The sequence below is a fragment of the Cetorhinus maximus genome, chromosome 20, assembly GCF_964194155.1.
Source record: "Cetorhinus maximus chromosome 20, sCetMax3.hap1.1, whole genome shotgun sequence".
In the NCBI taxonomy this organism is placed as follows: domain Eukaryota; kingdom Metazoa; phylum Chordata; class Chondrichthyes; order Lamniformes; family Cetorhinidae; genus Cetorhinus; species Cetorhinus maximus.
This window is the reverse complement of record NC_135898.1, coordinates 42,338,311-42,359,102: the sequence shown is the minus strand read 5'-3', so window position 1 is coordinate 42,359,102 and position 20,792 is coordinate 42,338,311. Positions and strand designations below refer to the sequence as shown.

The 20,792-nt window shown below is 42.7% G+C and overlaps 1 protein-coding gene across 13 annotated transcripts in view; it reads left to right on the top strand.

The window, feature by feature from the left end:
* sgms1b (sphingomyelin synthase 1b) overlaps positions 1-20,792 on the top strand; it is a 119,710-nt gene that overhangs the window by 46,739 nt on the left and 52,179 nt on the right. For 9 of the 13 annotated variants that reach the window (XR_013579849.1, XM_078565929.1, XM_078565935.1 and 6 more), the window contains one exon: positions 1,424-1,495. The exons of the other annotated variants lie outside the window; for them this stretch is intronic. The gene's annotated coding sequence lies outside the window, so the exon portion shown is untranslated. The remainder of the gene's footprint in view (positions 1-1,423; positions 1,496-20,792) is intronic. 13 annotated transcript variants of the gene reach the window in all.

Sequence of the window (20,792 nt, the reverse complement as noted above, 5' to 3'; positions counted from 1 at the left end):
CATGTTTGCGCTGAATGGAATAGGTGGATGGTTGATGGAGAAAAAATGTTCACAAAGAGTGGAAATGTATATGCTGCTCCACTCGATGTTTTGTATGGTTTTGCCATCAAATTGTGGGATGCTATTAATGCACAAGCTGGAAGAAACACAACCTCAAGATTAAGAGCAGGAAATTGCATGCACAGCTTGGATGTAATGGCCTAGCCTTTCTGATTGCACTACCATCACTCCTTCCACCATCGAGGAACAGTGGCAGCAGTGTGTACCATCTGCAAGATGCACTGCAGGAACTCACCAAGGCTTCTTAGGTCACACCTTTCAAACCCACGACCACTACCATCTAGGAGGACAAGGGCAGCAACTAGATGGGAACACCACCACCTGGAAGATCCCCCCCAAGCCACTCACCATCCTGATTTGGAAATATATCGCTGTTCCTTCACTGTCACTGGTCAAAATCATGGAACTCCCTAACAGCACTGTGGATGTACCTACACCACCTGGACTGCAGCTGTTCAAGAAGGCAGTTCACCACCATTTTCTAGAGGGCAATTAAGAATGGGCAATAAATGCTGGCCTAGCCAGTGATGCCCACATCCCGTAAATAAATTTAAAAAATTATTAGATTACTGCCTATTATTTGAAATGCAGGCTAATGGCTTTTTGCAGACAATGGTCTGCCAGGAAGGCTGTAGAGGCAGTTTGTGTAGGAAAAATACTACTGGATAATTGAAAAGATGTGTTAGCTGAGAATATTGACCTTTGGGATCAGCCAGAAGAACCGCAGTCCTTTTTATCCCTGAAATTTGTTGTTTTCAACACCCAGTGCATGTTGCAGTGTGACTTTGATGCTAAAATATAAACTATATCTGAGTTGAAAGGAACAATTTGTATTTATCACGCACTCTTCAAGATCTCAGGATGTCCCAAAGGATTTCACAATCTTGAAGTATAGTCACTGTAGCAACACAAGGGAATGCAAGAAGCCATTTGTGTACATCAAAATCTAACCTTCATTTATATGCTCATAAAGTACGGGAAAAAATGTGAAATATGTTTTTAAATTCAAAGATTCACTTTGAACCCATGTTAAGAGTTAACAGGGATACAACTCTAGACTAGTTTATTATTAACCACCTCTGTTAATAAATAAACCTTTCTGCGAGGATGTCAGAGATTTCTGATTTGTTATAATGCAGAGTTTAAGTTGGCTAAAGATAACATTTGCATCAGTGCAAATGAATAAGAGGTAAGGGAAAGTATTTTTATGCCATAGGATTTTTAGACTTGCAGAAGATATAACTTATAAAGATATAACTTTTCCCATTATCTATAAAATTCTGTTGTATGAAAGACACTGTCTTGGCTTAATTGCATGTGTTCAGTTCATGTACTGAATGATTTGAAAAACTTTGTTTTACAGAACCCTCTCTCTTGAGCCTTAATCCACTGTGGTTTCACGTTAAGCTTGGGAAAAAAAAACCCTGTCAAGTTGGTAGGTTGAAATACTTTATCTGTAATCACACAAATTTCCTTCTGCTTTTCTTAGTTCAGTAAGAATGCAGGGACCAAAAGATCACCTTTCCAGTTAACAGAAGTGAATATTTTATTGGCTATTAACTCTCGCTGGTTTCCAATTAGACTTAAAGTTTAAAGTTAATGCACCCATTGTCTTAACTTCTGTCTCATACATTAAAATAAACTGCACTGTTATTGATATATCCTGGCATAAGACAGTGGCTTTCAACTGTTAATGCATTGACTGATTATGGATTATTTTATTGGGTCTTCATGTCTGACCTTTTGTTAAGTTAGATATATTGGGCTGGTTTTAATTCTGTAAGTGAAGGGTTTTCAGTGGGTAAGCACAGAGTTTTGAAAAACCCTGAATATGAACTTTGTTTTATTTCAATTTAGAGGTAAAGTACAAGTAGTCTTCCAATAAAATATATGCTTGTATTTCCATTACACGCAATTTGACCTTTTGCTTGTTCATGTGATCTGTTCACTCTGCTTGTTTCTCCATATCATTGCAGTTGTAGTTTTTCTTAGAAATAAATCGCAAGATTTTATTTTTCACTGAGGATAATTAAGATGCATACCCAGTAGGTGTGAGCTGCATCTCTCCTTTCCTCTCATATGAGATGCCTCTTGCTTTGAATACTTCCATGAGGATATGGAATGAGGTTTGTGACTCTGTCTCAAAGTAGAATTTATTACTACCAGTTGAAGTGCTATACCATGAACAAACAGAATCAATAGGTCCTGTGGTTATCTTCACACTTGATCCATTTGGCTGTATGGTTTTGATTAAGTTAATAAACCATTGTGTCCTGTGGAAAAAAATGTATTACTAAGTTAAAATGAATCTTTTATTGCAGTCTATTTTCCACAGTTGAAGTGCAGTTCATTTTATTTAGAGAATTCGGGAGGCTTAGAACCCTTTAAGCAAACCATATTGAACACTAAAATCTAAAACTAAAACTTTGTTAGTCTTTCCACCCCACCCCCACTAGAGCTGTACCTTGAGTATCCTGTCTTCCATTCTTAATTAGCACTTTTCTTAGACAATATCATCACCTTCAACCAACCTTTGATCCTTTTGTCTGTGACATCTTTTGATTATCTGCTCCTATCACTGCTTGCTTATCTCCACAATCACCACACCCTCAACTTCTCTCTCCCCCCGCCCCCCCCACCTTAGACCAGCTTATATTTCACCTTTCTCCTAACTATACTCAGTTCTGCCGAAGGGTCATGAAGACTCGAAACGTTAACTGATTTCTTCTCCATCGATGCTGCCAGACCTGCTGAGTTTTTCCAGGTAATTCTGTTTTTATATTGAACACTACATGACTGAATTACAAGCCAAAAACTCTGTTATGGCCAATATAAAATCACTGTCAAGAATAACAATCAAATTCTAAATAGCAAGTCCATTGACATAGCACATTAATTAGTAGCGGCACGTAACCCATACTCTAGCGTAATAGGTTTATTATCCAAAGTGAAAATTCCGAGCACAGGATTGTTAAACTAACTAGATTGTCAGTTGACCTTGATCTATAACCTGCCAATCACTAAATCTGGCATCTTCATTTAATGCATATGTTACTTTTTAAACATATTCACTATAAATAATTTAAAGCCCACAGTTGTTTTGGCCTGTGACATTTGTTTTGTGGATTGGTTCATTTGTCAAAAATGTTTTGACTCCCAATTGTATGAAAGAGGCTTTGGCTTTATTTTTTTCCTCAAGTTTAACAATAATTCAGGGCAAAGTTGATGGTCACTTGGGCAAATGCAGGTTAATTAAGGAAAGCCAACACAGATTCGTCAAGGGCAAAATTATGTTCATCTAACTTGCTGGAGTTTTGGAAGAAGTAACGGAGTGGGATAATGAGGGTAATGCTGCTGTTTTGGTGTACATGGACTTCCAGATAGCTTTTGCTACAGTGCAGCACAACAGACTTGTGAGCAAAATTATAGCCCATGGAGTAAAAGGAACAGTAGTAATATGAATATGAAATTGGCTGAGTGACGGGAAACAAGAGTAATAGTTAATAGATGTTTTTCAGACTGGAAAGTAGTGGAGCTCCCAGGGGTTGGTGTTGGGACCTTTGCTGTTCCTGATATATATTAATGACCTAAATTTTGGTGTACAGGGCACAATTTCAAAATTTGCAGATGATACAAAAGCTGGAGTTATTGTTAACTATGAGGTGGATAGTGTAAAACTTCAAAAGGACATAAACAATTTGGAATGAGCAGAGGAGTGGCAGATGAAGTTTGATGCACAGAAGTGCGAAGTGATTCATTTTGATGGGAGGAACAAGGAGGGGCAACGTAAAGGGTCCAATTCTAAAGGCGGCTCCATAGCAGAGGGACCTGGGTGTATATATGCGTAAGCCATTGAAGGTAGCAGGACAGGTTGAGAGAACTGTTAATAAAGTATACAGTATTGTACACTTTATTAATAGGGGCATAGAGTACATAAGGGGAGGTGATGGCGTAGTGGTATTGTCGCTAGACTAATAATCCAGAGACCCAGGGTAATGCTCTGGGACCTGTGTTTGAATCCCACCATGGCACATGGTGGAATTTGAATTCAATAAAAACCTGTTTGTCTAATGATGACCATGAAACCATTGCCGATTGTTGTAAAAACCCACCCGATTCACTAATGTCTTTTAGGGAAGGAAATCTGCTGTTCTTACCTGGTCTAGCCCACATGTGACTCCAGACCCACAGCAATGTGGTTGACTCTTAACTGCCCTCTGAACAAGGGCAATTAAGGTTGGGCAATAAATGTTGGCCTAGCCAGCGATTCCTACATCCTATGAACGAATAAAAAAAAAACATGAGCAAGGAAGTTATGTTAAACTTGTATAAGTGAGTTGAGCCTCAACTGGAGTATTGCATCCAGTTCTGGGCACCACACTTTAGGAAACAAATGAAGGCATTAGAGAGAGTAGTTCCAGAGATGAGGAACTTCAGTTATATTGGAGAAGTTGGGACTGTTTACCATGGAGAAGTGAAGATTGAGAGGAGATTTGATGGAGGTACTCAAAATCGTGAGGGCTCGGGACAGCTCAGGAGAGAGAAAAACTGTTCCCACTAATGGAAGGATCAAGAACAAGAAGAAGCGATGGAGACATGAGGAGAAACTTCATCTTGCAGGGATTGGTTAAGGCCTGGAATGCTCTGCCTGATAGTGTGGTGGCAGCAGGTTCAATCAAGGCATTCAGGAGGGGAATTGGATTGTTTGAAATGGAAGAATATGCAAGGTTATGGGGAGAAGGTGGATGAATGGTACTAGGTGAATTGCTCATTTGGAGAGCCAGCATTGACGTGATGGACTGAATGGCCTGCTTCTGTGCGGTAATAATTCTGTGATGTTATTCCAATTGAGGTGTTTGATTAAGTGCCACATGATAGGATTGTCAGTAAAGTTGAGGCCCATGGAATAAAAGGGACAGTGGCAGCATGGGTACAAAGTTGGCTGAATGACAGAATACAGAGTGTAGTGGTAATAGTTAGTTTTAAGACTGGAGAAAGGTAAGTAGCGATGTTCCCCAGTCATTATTCGAACCACTGCTTTTCTTGATGTATATTAATGACTTAGACTTGACCGCACATGGCACAATTTCAAAATTTGCAAGTATTGTGAACTATAAGGAAAGTGATGAATTTCAAGAAGATAGAGATAGGGTGGTAGACAGATATATGGCAAATGAAATTTAATGCAGAAAAACATGAAGTAATACATAGAGGAAAAGCAATATAAAGTAATTCTAAAGAGCTCGCAGGAACAAAGAGACCTGGGGGTATTCATGCACAAATTGGTGAAGGTTGCGGTACAGGTTGAGAAGATGTGTGAAAAGATATGCGGGGTCCTGGGCTTCATAAATTGAGGCATAGAGTACAAAAGCAAGGAAGTTATAATGAAACTGTTTCGGCCTCAACTGGAATAGTGTGTCCAATTTTGGGCACTTAAGGTAGGGTGTGATGGCTTTAGAGAGGGTACAAAAAAGATTTACGAGAATGTTTCCTATAATGAGGAATTTGCGTTACGAGGATAGGTTGGAGAATCTGGGATCGTTTTCCTTGGAGAAGAGAATGTTGGGAGGAGATTTGTTAGAGGTGTTCAAAATCATGAGGGGTCTTGACAGAGCAGATCAAAACTGTTCTTTTTGGTTGGGTGGTGTTGAGAAGTAGAGGACACAGATTTAAGGTGATTGGCAAAGCAACCAGCAGCGATGAAAGAAAATCTGTTTTTAAATGTAACAAGTGTTTAAGGTCCAAAATGCACTCTCTGAGAGTGGGCTGGGGGCAGATTCTTTCAAATGGACTGGCTAGCTGCTTCCTGTGCTGTAACCATTCCATGATTCTAAAGTAAGCAAATGTGTATTTGCTGGAGGATTCTTAGTCTACATCAAACAGCATGATAGGCTTGTGCACTGCTTGGGGTCAGAGTGGTTGGACATTTATGTTCATCTTGAGCCTTTTTATTCTTTCCATTTGATGATCATTCCAATTTATCGTTATTTGGCTCCAATAAGTTAATTCAGGATTGGTTTCTTTCTTAAAGCCTTGACAAGTTGCAGCCTCCTAAAACATTTCACTGCTGGCTGTGCGCCACATCTTTTTGTGTACAGTATCAACTTGTTCTTCCCTACTTTCACCTGTTCCCATCCAGGCCATCACTTGCCCTCCATTCAGTTTTGAAATACTAGTGCCGCTTGTTTAACGGCCACCATTTTTCCATAATGTAGTTTGCTTGGGTACCTTTATGTAACACTGCAGCAGTAATGTACTTAAGAATTGTGTTTTGTTTGAATTGAAGAGGTTAATTCTTTGAGTGGACTTGTTGAGATAATGGCTGAAGTGCTGAGTGTTTCTGCAGCTACAGTACAGGGCTTCTGAGTGAAAAGTTTTTTTTATTGCTTAATGGGCTTTGCACTGATAAAACTTGATGCTGACTGTGCCATTGAAAATATTGTCCAATGTTAATTCTCAGATCAATTGTGTCAAGTGGCTGCTCTATTGAAAAATATGTTTACACGTTAACTTCATATACATTGGCCTTTATTAAGAAGTAAAAGCAAACAATAGAAAGCTTGGTGCTGATTTTTTTTTATTAATATTGTGGTGGAGTGTTAAGATAAATATATGTACTCTTGAATTAATTTCATGCTTTTTGGCAGCAGGGGTGCTCTGGCAGTGAATCCCAATGATTTATTTTCCTGTTATAGCATTGTGAATAAAGGCAGATTACTTGATTTTTTCCAGAACTTTACTGCTGAAGGCCATTTTGTGAGTAGACTTGTGGAAAAGTAAGACCCATTCAGCTAAGGGGGCTCTAGAATTGTCCACTTGGGCTGCTGATGACAACAGATTGCGATTGAATATGAAATTGGCATCACAGCTTATGTATTGTGCTGCTGGTGAACTTGTAAAGTTTAATGAATATGAATTTTTTATCCTATGATGTCTACTTCCTACGTTGTGCTTGTACTAATCTACTAAATAAAATTCTGTTCTCTAACTGGTCAAATACAATTTCTGGTAATATGACTGAAAACCCCTTCAAATTATCATTGAATTTTATGGGTGTCTTGCAATTCATTGGGATGCCATTATTGCTCTTTTGCATTGGTGGGAAGCAGTTTTTAAGGGTTATTATGGGAGTATAACTCTGGAGTTTGGTTGGAGAGCTAACTCTTGAAATCTGAAATTAGAAGATGTGAGATCTGATGTCTCACTGATGCCTGGCTTTCTACCAAATTCATTGCAACTCCAGCCTGCTCCAAAGCTGCTTTTTAAAGTATCCAAGCAGTTGAATGTGACCTTCAAACACTGAGAGAAACTTCAGTCTGACTCATGCTCTCCTAACATGTTTTAAAAAAAGAATAGCAAAAGTCAAATGACTGCAGAAGCTGGAAATCTGAAATAAAAACAGAAAACACTGGAAATGTTCGGCATGTCAGGCATCATCCATGGAAAGAAGCAGAGTTGACGTTTTCAGGTTGATCTTTCCTCAGAACTGCGAGGCAAGATGGGAATTTTTAACTGTTTCTCACTATTTGATCAGCTTGACCTGCTGAATGTTTCCAGCATTTTCTGTTCTTACTAAAAAAAGAACACGTAGTGAGGCACAACTTGGAGTAAGTCATCTTTGGGGGTATATCTTTGGTCTCCCTTAACTGATAGAATGTCTAAAATCATTCATATATATATATATATATATATATATATATATTACATATTAAGCTCCCTTGCTTTAAAAAGCACAACCAAGACTATTAATGTAGAACAGACTTGAGGGTGAATGTTGGTAATGCTTATATATAAAGATGCCTCTTTTTGTTAGAAATTTGCAGAAGACCTGTTTTTCATAAATTAATGTGCCTCCCAGGAATTGTTGAAATGTGCATCTGTAGTGAGATTTATGAAAGTAATTTCAGGGCCAGCAATTAAAGAGAGAGCATCTGCAATATTGATGCTTTAGCTCTTCCCAAGTTTGTAATAAAGCATGTTTGTTAACCCGCACAATTGTTAAGCGCACAATTTCTTTTGGAGGAAATGAATGACAACAGTGATAAATCTGATTAGATGATGATTACCCCACTGGTTCTTGTAAATACACTAATGGGCTAACGTGAGTATGCTCTTTGGGAGAGGAGAACCTCTTGGGAAGCATAAAATAACATGACAAGATATGCACTGCCCTCCACAGCTCTCAGACCCGGTTGGAGGTTTGCAAAAAAGCACGTGGCTTAGAAAAGCAATGATGCATGAATGTTATTGTGAAGTAGCAGTGTGAATTGGTAAGATATATGTAAGATATGTGTTTGACATGGATGTAACAAGCCAGACACTAGAGGTATTTATTTAAGAAAAATCATGACATTGAGTTTTGCAAAATTATACATGGCATGAAGTGAAAAACCCATTAGTGAAGGAAGAACATTTGAATAGCAAGTCACTAAAGGGTTGTGTTTCATTCTTCCTGTCTGGTGTAAATGGGGTGATAGCAGTCTGAAAATGGCATTTAGACACTTACTGCCCTGTTTACACTGGCACTTTGGGTAAGATCCTGAGCTGAGTGGCCAAAACATCTACAGCTTTTAAGCAGGAGGCTGCATGATATATGTAACTTGGGTGTCTTATAGATATAGGACATTAATTGCAATTTTGAAGGATAAATGAATGAGACATGCACTTAAAAATGGCTTGGGCCTCATGCTGGCAGCAATGGGTGAGTGGCGGATATGCTCTACCCACCTGTTTTCTGCCTCAAGTTTCTGGCGCTTCTGTAGTATTTCTATTTTTGGAGGGGAGGATAGAGGGAGAAGGTTTTTTTAAGTTTTCATGTTTTTGCAAAAAAGTTGAAAGCAACATCAGATTGGTTGCACACGAGATTGTCTGTCTGTGTTCCAGCAATGACTGCAATTCAAGAAGTACTTCATTTGCTGTAAAGCGCTTTGGGATGCCCTGAGGCTGTGAAAGGTGCATCATAAATACGAGTCTTTTTATCGAAAGATGCCTGCCATTCTGCTTTACCAGTATCCTGATGATAACCCTGATGGCTACTGTTCTGATCTGATTTCACCTTAATAAAATTTTAAGCAAGTTTGAACACTGAAACTGCCACCAAGATTGAGCAAAGGTGCAAAGAGATTTGTACAATATAGGTTAACAATGTGGCTAGATGTGAAGAAATACCTCCTTTTAACAAGAAAACAGATTTAAGTGTATAAACTATTACCAGTTATGCCAATTAACAGAAAAACATTGTGATCATTTGACAGTTGATACATGTTTTAATGTATGAACCCAGAACATTGCATAAAATAACTTATTGCAACACGCCCAGCATTAGCTGTCCTGTCTGGCACGTCCTGCTGCTTTTTGAATAGGATTGCTTTTAACTTGGCTTCCTCGGGTGGAGATAGTTCTAGTCCACATTAGTGTCAGTACTGATTCAGCTGTGCTTTATTTCCACTTACAAACTTCTCAGTTAGAAGGGCATGTTTCTCTTTGTTGATGTGAATTACTAATATGCAGACGTGACTTAGAAGCCAAAAGGCAAGTGATCTTCGGCATTTTAGGACCAATTTTCCTTTTACTGACTGTTTAATAATTTTTAAAAATTCCTTTCTATTTAAGATCATTTAACAACTCTAATTTTGAGTTAATTTTGCAAAAACTGAGATCTATCTTTGGTTTAAGCTTTACTTTGTTCAAAAGAGCCAGACAGCTACAACTTGTATTTTAGAGTGTGTTGCTCCTATCTTGATTAATCATACTAGATCATCATTGAAAGATATATTTTAAAAAGAGAACAGTTGCAAAGCTTAATTATCCACTCAAAACAAGTTGGGCATGCAAACTAGGCCAGATGCCAGTTTTGATGTGTTGGGGTTAAATACTGATAAAACGCCCTAAAAAAGAGAATGTTTTAATGGCAAATAAAACATTAAATCGGGAAGAAAACATACTTAAATGCACGTCCTTAGTTGACCCAAAAGTATGTAACTAGTCATTTTTAGCAGTGCTTCACATGTTAATCTTTCTGCTGGGCATTCTGGTGAAAATGTCCTTTAGCTTGGGAAGCCAAGAAAACAATATGGGTTGTTAAAAGTGCCTCAGCTACTGAATCCCTGTTTCTTGCGGAGGCAGTGGAGATGGGATTCTATTTTTCAAATATTTTAAGTGAGATTCTGTACAAGGGGCACACATAAGATCGTCCATCCACTGACCTTAAGTAGAGGGTTGCTCATTGTGAGATGTTGCACACTGAAGAGTGAGAAAAGGTTATCGATTGACCTTTTATGGCTTGAACCAAATGCAGGAAAGAAAGGAAATCTTTAAAATTAAATGGGTGGATGCAAGTCATCAACTGTCAGATTGTTTTACAAAAAGAAATGTCTGTACAAAGGAATTGTTAGGGGCCCTAGAGGAGGGTCACCTCATTATTATATTGTTTTGTACGCAATAGCAGAGGAGTGTTGATCTAAAATGTTTTGAAATTTTTGTTGTGTATTATTTAAAGGAAGAAGGAAATCTGATAATTGATTATTATTCCTATTTAACTGTATGCAGGCGATGGGCATTAACTGTGCATTTACTTGAGCCCACTAGGGGTCTACTGAGCATAGGCTGAAACTGGTAGTTGGATTAGGAGGCATATGCTTGTAATGTGTAACTCTAAATAAATATAAAAGTATGTAAATATTGGCTCTAGTTCCATCCTTCACCAACTGGCTTTTTGGAACAGAACTGTGGCCAGCATTGTGGTTCAGCTGAACATTTTCTAAGTGTCTGTGTGTTGCTGCAGCTAAAAGGCAAGCCTTGGTGTCTTGGAATGGGTCAATTTGTAGTAGTAGGAGGCTGCATTGAAACGAAACAGCTCAGTGCATATTTAAGACAGCAGCTATGTAATTTCATTGACTATATTATGGTATAGCTTCAGTTGCATTATTTCCCAAAATCCACAAAATAGCTGGAGCAAATCCATGTGGGAATGAGAAAGTGCAGGGGCAATTTGCTAGAGTGGTTCCAGGATTGAAGGAATTTAGCTATAACGCTGGGTGGGAGAGGCTGGGGTTGTTCTCCTTGGAGCAGAGGAGGTTCATGGGAGATTTCATGAAGGTGTGCAAGATTAGGGCAGGTTTAGACAAAACAGACCAAGGAAAACTGTTTCTAGTAACTGTACAAAGACTAGTGGACACATTTAAGGTTTCAGGTTGAAGGCAAGAACTACAAGGGGGATGTGAGGAATTTATTTTAACGCACTGATTGGTAAAGACGGAGCTCACGGTTTGAAAGGATGCTGGATGAGGCTGGTGGAAGCAGAGAGAATCAATCATTTCAAAGGGGAATTTGATGGGCACTTGAGGGTAATATACCTGTAGGGCTATAGGGATAGAGTGAGGGAAGAGGACTGACTGGATTGTCCTGCAGAGAGCCAAATGGTCGTCTTCTGTGCTCCGGATAGTCTGACTGCAAGTGATGTGTGCATGGTAGGTTTTTCTGAAGCTTAGTATGCATGTCCAAACTGTTCCACTCGTGTCTCATGCACGAGTATAGAAATGCCTGTGTTGCATCATGAGGATGCAGGAAATCAGATTGTGGTCATGCCCTTTAGGGGTATAAGTGAAGTGGTTGTGCTTAATGCATGATGTCATCCAAATAAGTGAAGTGTATTCAGGATCTGTCTTGCAAATGGTATTGCAATATTTACAACTGGTTGGCCCCTTGTTGACAAAACAGCTAAAAAAAATTTTTTCAAGTGTTTGGAAATAAAAGTTTCTTACTGATTTGGTTAAAATGAATCCAACTTTAGAGAAGCTTATCCAGTTGGAGTCAGGAAAATGAACAAAATCCTAAGTGACAATGGCATGATGAGGAAGTGTTGCAGGAAATGAGCACCTTTGCAGTATTTTCAATCTCAAGGATCTCTGGGTTTGCACACAATCAGATGATAACATTGAATGTTAGGCCATGTAACATAGGATTGCATAGGATATATGGTGCAGAAACAGTCAATTTAGCTCAACCAGCTCAATGTGGGGCAGGGTACAGTGCCCCCATTCCCTCCCTCCCTTCCCCCATCTTTCCCGACAGACACTCACTGAAGAACACCACCCCCGCCCCCCCCCCCTCCCCCCATTCCCACGGCATGGAATTCCGCTCAGGTATGATAAAGTTCACCTCCAAGCATGGACTCTTGCTGGGGTACAGTTCGACCTTCATCCCAAAATGGACTCTTGCTAGGGTGCAGTCTCTCTGCCACTTCTGTGCCTGTGGCAGAAACACTTTTTTTTTTTGTAAAAATATACTTTATTCATAAATTATCTTCAATCACATTCAAAACCATTTCAAAAACAACATTACAAGGGTACAATCCAGGTTAAACTTTTACAAAATGTATCACCAGGTGCATCAGTACAAACAATATTACAGTCATTTACAGCCTTTCATTTTGATCTGTACAGCCCGAGGGGCTCTAAACAGCTCCCAGTCTCTCGGTGCGCTGTGGTAGAAAGGTCTTAGACAGCGGCCCTTCCCCATTGCGCCTTTGCGGCAGCTGCCCCAAGCTTTAGTGCGTCCCTCAGCACGTAGTCCTGGACTTTGGATTGTGCCAGTCCGCAACAATCGGTCGGGGACAACTCTTTGTGCTGGAAGACCAACAAGTTTCGGGCAGACCAAAGCGCCTCTTTCACCGAGTTGATGATCCTCCAGCTGCAGTTGATGTTTGTCTCGGTGTGTGTCCCTGGGAACAGCCCGTAGAGCACAGAGTCCTGTGTCACAGAACTGCTCGGGATGAACCTCGACAGCAACCACTGCATCTCTCTCCAGACTTTCTTTGCAAAGGCACAATCCACAAGGAGGTGAACAACGGTCTCTTCCCCACCACAGCCACCTCGAGGGCAACGTGCAGAGGGGGTGAGCCTCCTGGCGTGTAGGAAGGATCTGACGGGGAGGGCCTTTCTCACCACCAGCCAAGCTACGTCTTGGTGCTTGTTGGAAAGTTCTGGCGATGAGGCATTCTGCCAAATGACTTTGACAGTCTGCTCGGGGAACCATCCCACAGGGTCCACCCTCTCCTTTTCCCTCAGGGCCTCTAGGACGTTACGTGCTGACCACTGCCTGATGGACTTGTGGTCAAAGGTGTTTTTCTGCATAAATTTTTCCACCAGGGACAGGTGGTACGGCACGGTCCAACTACTTGGAGCGTTCCGCGGCAGCGTGGCCAGACCCATCCTTCGCAACACCGGGGACAGGTAGAACCTCAGCACGTAGTGACACTTGGTGTTTGCGTACTGAGGGTCTACGCACCGCTTGATGCAGCCACACACAAAGGTGGCCATCAGTATGAGGGCGATGTTGGGCACGTTTTTTCCCCCTTTATCTAGAGGCTTGTACATCGCGTCCCTGCGGACACGATCCATTTTCGACCTCCAGATAAAGCGGAAGATGGCTCGAGTGATCGCCATCGCGCAGGAGTCTGGAATGGGCCAGACCTGCGCCACGTACAGCAACAGCGAGAGTACCTCACACCTGATGACCAGGTTCTTTCCCGCAATGGAGAGGGAGCGTCGCTCCCACATGCCCAGTTTCCTTTTCACCATAGCCACTCGCTCCTTCCAGTTTCTAACGCATGCCCCGGTCCCTCCGAACCATATCCCCAGCACCTTCAGGCCGTCAGCCCTGACAGTGAAGGGGACAAAGGATCGGTCAGCCCAGTTCCCAAAGAACATGGCCTCGCTCTTCCCACGAGTTACCTTGGCTCCCGAGGCCAGTTCGAACTGGTCGCAGATGTGCATCAGTCTGCGCACCGACAGCGGATCCGAGCAGAAGACGGCGACGTCGTCCATGTACAGGGAGGCTTTTACCTGAGTGCCTCCACTGCCTGGGATCGTCACTCCTCTTATGCCCGGATCCTTCCTGATGGACTCGGCAAAGGGTTCTATGCAACACACGAAAAGGACAGGCGAGAGAGGACAGCCCTGCCTGACTCCAGATTTAATCGGAAAGCTATCTGTTTCCCACCCATTGATTGAGACTGCGCTACTGATGTTAGTGTAGAGCAGTTGGATCCAATTTCGAATTCCCTCCCCAAACCCCATTTTGGAGAGCACATCCCCCATGTAGGTGTGCGATATTCTGTCAAAGGCCTTCTCCTGATCCAAGCTGATGAGGCAGGTATCCACACCCCTGTCCTGTACATAGGCAATCGTATCCCTGAGCAGCGCCAGGCTGTCAGAGATCTTCCTGCCTGGCACAGAGCAGGTCTGGTCAGGGTGAATCACCAATTCCAGAGCGGATTTGACCCGGTTGGCGATGACCTTGGACAGAATTTTATAGTCCACATTCAACAGTGAAATGGGTCGCCAATTTCTAATTTCCTCCCTTTCCCCCTTGTGCTTGTAGATGAGGGTGATGATGCCTTTCCTCATGGATTCTGACATACTACCGGCCAGGAGCATACTCTCGTACACTCCTAGCAGGTCTGGGCCGATCAAGTCCCACAGAGCCGAATACAACTCCGCCGGCAAGCCGTCGCTTCCGGGGGTTTTACTCTTCTCGAAGGACTCGAGGGCCTTAGTCAGTTCATCAGGAGTTAGCGGTTTGTCCAGGCTCTCCCGCGTACTGTCGTCTAAGACCTCCATGATAGAGGACAGGAAGGACTGGGAGGCCGTGCTGTCCGTGGGCTTCACGTCATACAATCCGGCATAAAAGGATTTGCTGATCCTCAGAATGTCGGACCGTGATGACTTTACTGAGCCGTCTTCTTCCTTCAGGCTGCTGATCACAGAGCGCTCTCTGTGTACCTTTTGGAAGAAGAAACGTGAGCACGTCTCATCCTGCTCCACGGAGCGGACTCTGGAACGGAAGATGATCTTGGAGGCCTCCGAGGCAAAGTGCGAGGCTTGCTGGCCCTTCACCTCTTGGAGCTCCTCCTTGACATCGACCCCCATCGACTGCAGCCGGAGCAGGTTCTGCATCTTTTTCTGGAGTCGGGACATTTCCCTCTGTTCCTTTCTAGCTTTCTGGGTGCCTTTGAGGATGAAAAACCTCTTGATGCTTCCCTTGATCGCTTCCCACCAGTGTGTCAGGGACTCAAAGAGGGGTTTCACGGTTCTCCAACCTTTGTAATCCCTCTTGAGCTCCTCAATGTTCTCTGGGGTCAGCAGTTGCACATTTAGCTTCCATGTCCCCCTGCCCACCCTCAGGTCCTTCTCCAAGTGGCAGTCCGCCAGTAGGAGGCAGTGGTCAGAGAAGAACACCGGCTTGACCTCGGTGGATCTGACTGTGAATGCACGGGACACAAACAGGAAGTCTATCCTGGAACGAATGGACCCGTCTGGCCGCGACCAGGTGTATCTACGCTGCGCTCCGTCTGCAGGGTTGCTGAAGACGTCGTGCAGCTTGGCATCCTTAACTGTTTCCATCAGGGATCTGGACGTAGCGTCCAATCTGCTGCCGGCCCTGCCGGATCGTCCAGCCGCATCGATGATGCAGTTGAAGTCACCGCCCAGAATGACCGGCCTGGAGGTCGCCAGCAGCAGTGGGAGCTGCTGAAAAACCTCCAGCCGCTCAGCCCCTTGTGCCGGGCCATACACGTTAATTAACCGGAGTGGAGCGTTCTTGTACATTACGTCTGCTACGAGGAGTCGCCCGCCCACCACCTCCTTGACCTCGGAGACGGTGAAGTTGCCTCCCCGCAGCAGAATACCCAGGCCGGAGGAACGAGAGTCGTTTCCGCCCGACCAGATCGATGGCCCGTGGGACCACCATCGTGACCATTGCCTGTAGGAGCTGAGGTGCGGTATCGCACACTCCTGCAGAAACAACAGGTCAGCTTTGACCTTGGCTAGGTAGTCCAAGGTCGCAACACATCGCGTAGTAGATTTAATGCTACGCACATTTATGGATACAATCTTTAAACCCATTTTAAAGCATTTATTCTCCTACCAAACCCACTGTCTCTGAGAGTCCCAGACCTTTAGTCTGCTCCTTCATACCCGTAGTGAGCTCAAATTCCTTCACTTTGGATGGGCTGAGGTAGATCTCCTTGGCCGTGTTCTGCTCCGGTGGCATCTGGAGGTTCACGTAGAGAGTGGGTTTTGAGATGACCTTTGCTGGAGAAGCTTCTCCAAAACTCACCCCCTCGGGGGTGTTGCTGTTCCCGGCTTCCTGGAGCTGGGGTGCGATGATTGCCTCACTGCTCCCAGATTCCAGGGGCTGTGGTGCACTGACCTCCTCAGGTTGCAGGCAAAGTTGGGGTGCGCTGGTCTCCTTGTTGTCTCCAATTTTCTGGAGCTCGGGTGTCTCATCCTCCAACGCCCTGGAGCTTTGCCGCCTCTTCTGTCGGTGCCGCCCTGGCACTTCATCATCCGAAGAGCTGCTGCCCTTGTCATCCGTGTCGGATGGGAGACGCCTCTTGCCGCTTCTCTGGGAAACGCCTTTGCTTCTTCTTCGCTCCCTCTTACTTTTCTTGTTCTTCACCGTCCGCCACTCCCCCTGCTGCTTTTCCACTGCTGCCTCCTCCTCCATTGATTCGCTGTCCTGAGGACTGGGAGGTTCAGGGGGTAGTGCTGTTGATTGGCTCTCTGTTGCCTCAATCTCTTTCTCCACCTTGTCTCTCTCTGTGTCCTCCTTTGTCCCGTTGAGCTCCCTGGGGGCCTTGGTGGTTGGAGTGACACGAAACATTTCTTCTGCTTCCCCCTGGTCGGCTTTGGCTGTGAGAAACACTTGTTGCGGTGCAATTTCCCCTTCTCCCTTCCTCACACCGTCCCCCGGCGTGAACTCTCGCAGGGCTACAGTTACCCACCCCTCTTCTTGGCGAAGATTTTCGCACGAGTATTCCCACCCTGGCACGGATTCTTGCTGAGGCACAGTTACTCCTTGACATGGACTCCTGTGAATTGCAGCCCCAATTGCCCACTGGCACGGACTTTTACCTGTGCTGCAATTCCAGATGTCTGCTGCTGTGAATGGCCATCCTTCATGTGTTAGCCTGTAGATATCTATTACCCAGACAATCTTAGCAACACAGCCAACCCAGTCTGGACCTTCCCGTGTACATGCACCTTGCATCTGGGGATAATGTGTTGGAATGTTGCCAATTTTTTTCCCATTGCCACGGCACCCCGCCCCCCCACCGCCCCAACGTCAAACCAGTATGCCACTGTCCCTTTTGTTTACAAGTCTATTATGTGGTACTTTGTCAAATATCTTTTGAAGATCCACATTTACAATATCAACTGCACTACCCTTGTCACCCTGCTGTTACTTTACCAAAGCACTCAGTTAAAAGAACTCAATCGTGACACGAGGCTAGAATTAAGTATACATATGCAAGAATTACAAGGGATGCTAGTGGTTTGATGGAGTGCATGCTTTTTATTTGTTTGTTGGAGCAGCAACAGCACCACCTCTGGGACAAGTAAGAGCAGCAGGTACTACCGTTAATAGCATTGCTAATCAACTGGGAGCATGAAATTTGGTAAAATTTCAAGAATTTCAATGGAGATAAATCGCCGATTATAAAACAGGGTAGGAGGCATTTTCATTATTGATTTGTGGTAAGCGAATTTCACTATCCATTTTATTAGAGCAAAGATCAATATACTCACTAGTACATGGACCTTATTTAAAAGCTGTGCATTTGATGCCAGAAGTTACAGTCTAAACATGAATAACCTACAAAACAAAATATATTGCGTGCAGAATTTAAGCAAAACTCTTTTTTGGGTTAGGTTTCTCAATAATCTAAAGAAATATTCAAATATATAGCTTGAGTATTGATGAAAAAAGACATGCTGTTGGAGCTTTTTGTCTTGCACTCAGGACAGACTCAAGAACACCAAATTCCAAGGGGAGCATCAGTTTGTACTTCACTGTGAGGGAAAATACTAAACTGAGGGAAAATAGGGTGATTGGTTGAGGTGTTGCCACCAGGGAATAGTTATACCCAAGATTTTGTTTAAATTTAGAAGAGACGAGTGGACTCTGATTTGTCGAAATGTTGCCATGGAGAATGCACCAGGGAACAGGCCCAGCTGCTTTTTTTTAATTGAGAAAGGTGCAATGCCTGGACACATTCCTTCTGTTTGCAGAGGACAGGGCCCCGCATTTGTCCTGATGAGAGCAAGGCGGAAAAGCTTCAACAGTGTGCCTTTTCTTTTTCAGCAATATCCATAGGATAATGAAGCACAGAAGGAAGCCATTCACCCTTACTGGGTGCTGGCTTTTTGGTAGAGCTATCCAATTAACCCCACTCTTCTCCTTTCCCCAAATACCTATAATTTTCTTCCCTTCAAGTAATAACTCAATTCTCTTGAATGTTACTATAGATTATGCATTCATCACCCTTTCAGACAATACATTTTGGATTACAGCACATGGCTGTGCTGATATTTGTAAAAAAGTAGCCTGTGATTCTTTTGCCAGTCAACTTTAAAATTGTGTCCTCTGGTTACTGATCCTTCTATCATTGGAAGGGAGTGAGAGGGTGGGGCAGGGGGAGTGAGAGGACAGGGCGGGGGGGAGCAGAAAGCAAATCTGCAGGAAAATCAGATGTGCAAGAATTATGGAGTGGTGATGTTGGGGGACTTTGATACTTTGATTATTTAAATATCGAATGGGATAATGTTAGCGTAAAGGGTAAGGAGGGTGAAGAATTTCTGAACTGTGTTCAGGAGAACTTCTTTGATCAATATGTTCTTGGCCTAACTAGAAAGGAGGCATTGCTGGCTATTATGCTGGGGAATGAGGTAGACCAAGTGTCTGTGAGGAAATACTTGGGTAAAAGTGATCATCGTATCATAAGGTTTAAACGAGTAATGCAGAAGAACAAGGAATAATCTAAAGTAGAAGATATAAATTGGAAGATGCCTAATTTCAATACGATGAGGTGGGATCTAGCCAGGGTAAAAGACAATCAAAGACTGACAGGAAAAACTGTAACTGAATAATGGGTGATATTTAAGAGGTGGTTCAGGTTATGTAAATTCCCATAAGGGTGAAAGATAGGGGAACCAAAACAGGCATTCTTGGATGACGAGGGAGATGCACGAGATGATGATCTAGCATTGACAAATGATGAGCATACTATTTTGATCTAATTGATTCTTGGCTTGAATTTGGTTGAGTTAATATATTAGAGTATTTCCATTTGGTATTTGTGCTATCTTATCAAACTAAAGAAATGAAGAGGGCATTCCCTCCAATCCTGCAACTTCCACATAGACCAGTTGAAGAGGAGAAATTACAATAACCCCGGTCACATGGTGACCAGAGAGACTCAGGCTTCCTTTAACCGGTTTTATTCAAGCATATGCAAGGGAGCCGCAATCATTCTTGAAAATGACCCAGCTCCCAGATTGATTACATTTCATTACTTTTGTACTTTTTCTTATCGCAATACATTTGAGTATATTTGAATATATCCAATCGGTAACCGACACACAGGTCCCATGTTAAAACTTTCCTATTGAGTACATAAACATGTGATTCTGCTAACCAATTATTCTAAAGGGTGTATACATAATTATATTATCCAATCAAAATTAAAACACGTACGCGAAACCTTAGTTCTCACAACTCAAGACTGCAGGTGTTTCATCAAAGACCCCTCTGTCCATTGTATGTTTTCCCATATCTAAGCTAAAACCATTTGCCCTTTCCCTATCTGAGAGAGGAGTATACCTAAGCTAATTTCGTTATGTTTTATCTCCAGTCCAGCTCTCAAGGCTTCAACGCACCATTTTACCACTTGAATGGTTCTGCTTGTGCCTAGATATTAGCTCATCTCTTGAAACTTTGTAAATCATATAAAACTCAAAGCCCCTTTGTGTGCAATATCCACCTGCCTACCTTCAGCTGTCAATAGGTTTAGCATCCATGTCTGCCTGGAGATTTTAGGGTGTTTCAGTAAATTCTTAGTGTTATCTTTTAGCATTTTTAATTTTCCCCTAACAGAAGGAAACCCTGAAAAAAACAACACAGATACAGAATGTAAGGTGATTATGTGACCTCATCACCTAATAAAGGAGTTAGTGAGTAATAAATAAGTAGCCCCTGAAAATCAAAAAGTAGCCCTTGAAAATCTATTTTGATCCCTGCAGTGGATATTATCTATATGGGTCCAGCTTTGCTGCAACCCATACTGAATTTTAATATAATCCCAGCCATATCAGAACAAGGCACCTGTAACGCAAAGTAGCTAAGCTAAGTCTCCTACTATTATCTGAAATAAGCATATCACAAAAAGCTTCAATGTCAATTGTCACTTCACCATTACTGACAGCAAAATGCTAACGTTGCTTGTGACTAGGTTTTCTTCAGTCAATCACGCAATTCATCAACGGCCCCTTTGGTGAGACAAGCTCCTCTCACAAGCAGCTACTCAACAAAGAGAAAGTAACTGTCACTTGCAGTAACCATGTGGCCACTGTCTTCCTCCTCCTTCGACCCAAGGCCTCCCTACCATCCTTTGCTGCTGCTCGTCGTCTTCACATCCAAAGTGAGACTTGCAATGCATTCATGGTGCTTTGCGAAGCAATTGAGTCGATCATTTCGATATCTCCAGCTCTGCCCCCATGCTGCACCAATGCTGATTCCCTCCTTTGCCACCCCATTACCATAACCATGGGCATCATTAATTCTTTATGAATGGAAAGACAAGAATGAAGACATTTGCTAGTCCTTTATTAACTGCAGCTCAGTTAGATCTAAACAAAGAAAATCACTAACACTGAGCTTGTGTGTTCATA